The 2,500-nt window shown below is 44.3% G+C and overlaps 1 protein-coding gene across 1 annotated transcript in view; it reads right to left on the reverse strand.

Annotated features, from left to right (window-relative positions):
* The window catches only part of jmjd1ca (jumonji domain containing 1Ca), an 87,959-nt gene that overhangs the window by 71,778 nt on the left and 13,681 nt on the right, over positions 1–2,500 (reverse strand). The window lies entirely within an intron of this gene.

Genomic DNA, 2,500 nt, shown 5'->3' on the forward strand with positions numbered 1-2,500 from the left:
GACTGAGAGCAGAGGAATAATCATTAAAGCCAATTACCCCACAAGCACACACACACACACACACACACACACACACACATAAACACACACACACACACACATAAACACACACATAAACACACACACACAAAAACACATGCGCGCACACACACACACACACACAGATGCTCAAACAGACACACACACACGCACACGCACACGCACACACAAACAAACACACACACACACACAGATGCTCAAGCACACACACACAGATGCTCAAACAGACAGGCACACACACACACACACACACACACACACAGATGCTCAAGCACACACACACACACACACACACACACAGATGCTCAAGCACACACACACACACACACAACACACACACACACGCGCGCCCTCACTCACACAAGGGACCATTACTGCAAACATCACAAACACCCTGGGAGACACTGTGATTAGGCTATGCACTGGCAAACACAAAAACAAACACACACACACACACACACACACAACCATCATTGTGACATAGATGCCCCAGGAAAAATTACTATTAGGTTACATGTTGACACACGCACACCTAGACACACCAGGAAATATGAACATCACATACATGGTGTAAACACACTCTCCCATATGACAGGGAGCACAGCCCTCTTTCAAACACACACACACACACACACACACACACACACACACTCCTGTGAAGGTAGATAATCTGGGAAAATAAACCAGCTGATCACCCTGGCAGTGCAAACATCAGACACTATGGAAAATGAAATAATTACGCTCATGAATGCACACACATGCACACTCTCAAACTGGCTCTCTCACTCTCTCTTTCACACACACTCGCACACACACACATACACATTGACTCACACAAACTCACACATACACCACTTATCTAAAGATAAAGACCAAAAAACACTGCTGTCTCTCTCTCTCTCTCTCTCTCTCTCTCTCTCTGTCTCTCTCTGTGTCTCTCTCTCTATGTGTCTCTCTCTATCTGTCTCTCTCTCTCTGTCTCTCTCTCAGACACACACACATCTACAAACAGAATACTCGCTATGTAGAATGAGCATGGCATCTGAATAACTCAATTTATGCAAAGTCACAACCACCTTCCATACACTGTGTGCCCATTCAGGTGTAGGATTCTGTGCATGTGTATGTATGCGTGCATGCATGTATGTACATGTATATATAATGGCAATGGAGTATGTGTAGAGTAGAGTAGAGTAGAGTAGAGTAGAGTAGAGTAGAGTAGACTAGAGTAGTTAGAGTAGAGTAGAGTAGAGTAGAGTAGAGTAGAGTAGAGTAGATTAGAGTAGAGTAGAGTAGAGTAGAGTAGAGTAGAGGAGAGGAGAGGAGAGGAGAGGAGAGTAGAGTAGAGTAGAGGAGAGTAGAGGAGAGGAGAGGAGAGAGAGTAGAGTAGAGTAGAGTAGAGTAGAGCAGAGTAGAGTAGAGTAGAGCAGAGTATAATAGAGTAGAGGAGAGTAGAGGAGAGGATAAGAGAGTAGAGTAGAGCAGAGTAGAGCAGAGCAGAGCAGAGTAGAGTAGAGTAGAGCAGAGTAGAGTAGAGTAGAGCAGAGTATAATAGAGTAGAGGAGAGTAGAGGAGAGGATAAGAGAGTAGAGTAGAGCAGAGTAGAGCAGAGCAGAGCAGAGTAGAGTAGAGTAGAGGAGAGGAGAGGATAAGAGAGTAGAGGAGAGTAGAGGAGAGGATAAGAGAGTAGAGGAGAGTAGAGTAGAGTAGATTAGAGTAGAGTAGAGTAGAGTAGAGTAGAGGAGAGTATAATAGAGTAGAGTAGAGTAGAGTAGAGGAGAGTATAATAGAGTAGAGTAGAGTAGAGTAGAGTAGAGTAGAGGAGAGGAGAGGAGAGTAGAGTAGAGTAGAGCAGAGCAGAGCAGAGCAGAGCAGAGCAGAGTAGAGTAGAGTAGAGTAGAGTAAGTGTGTGAGTTGAGTAGAGTAGAGTAGAGTAGAGTAGAGTAGAGTAGAGTAGAGATGAGTAGAGTAGAGTAGAGTAGAGTAGAATAGAGTGGAGTGGAGTAGAGTAGAGTAGAGTAGAGTAGAGTAGAGTAGAGTAGAGTAGTGTAGAGTAGAGTAAGTGTGTGAGTTTGAGTAGAGTAGAGTAGAGTAGAGTAGAGTAGAGTAGAGATGAGTAGAGTAGAGTAGAGTAGAGTAGAATAGAGTGGAGTGGAGTAGAGTAGAGTAGAGTAGAGTAGAGTAGAGTAGAGGAGAGGAGAGGAGAGTAGAGCAGAGCAGAGCAGAGCAGAGTAGAGTAGAGTAGAGAGGAGTAGATTAGAGTAGAGTAGAGTAGAGTAGAGTAGAGGAGAGTAAGAGCAGAGCAGAGCAGAGCAGAGTAGAGTAGAGTAGAGAGGAGTAGATTAGAGTAGAGTAGAGTAGAGTAGAGTAAGTGTGAGTTTGAGTAGAGTAGAGTAGAGTAGAGTAGAGTAGAGTAGAGTAGAATAGAGTGGAGTGGAGTGGAGTGGAGTAGAGTAGAGTA

Source organism: Clupea harengus, chromosome 13, assembly GCF_900700415.2.
Source record: "Clupea harengus chromosome 13, Ch_v2.0.2, whole genome shotgun sequence".
NCBI lineage: Eukaryota > Metazoa > Chordata > Actinopteri > Clupeiformes > Clupeidae > Clupea > Clupea harengus.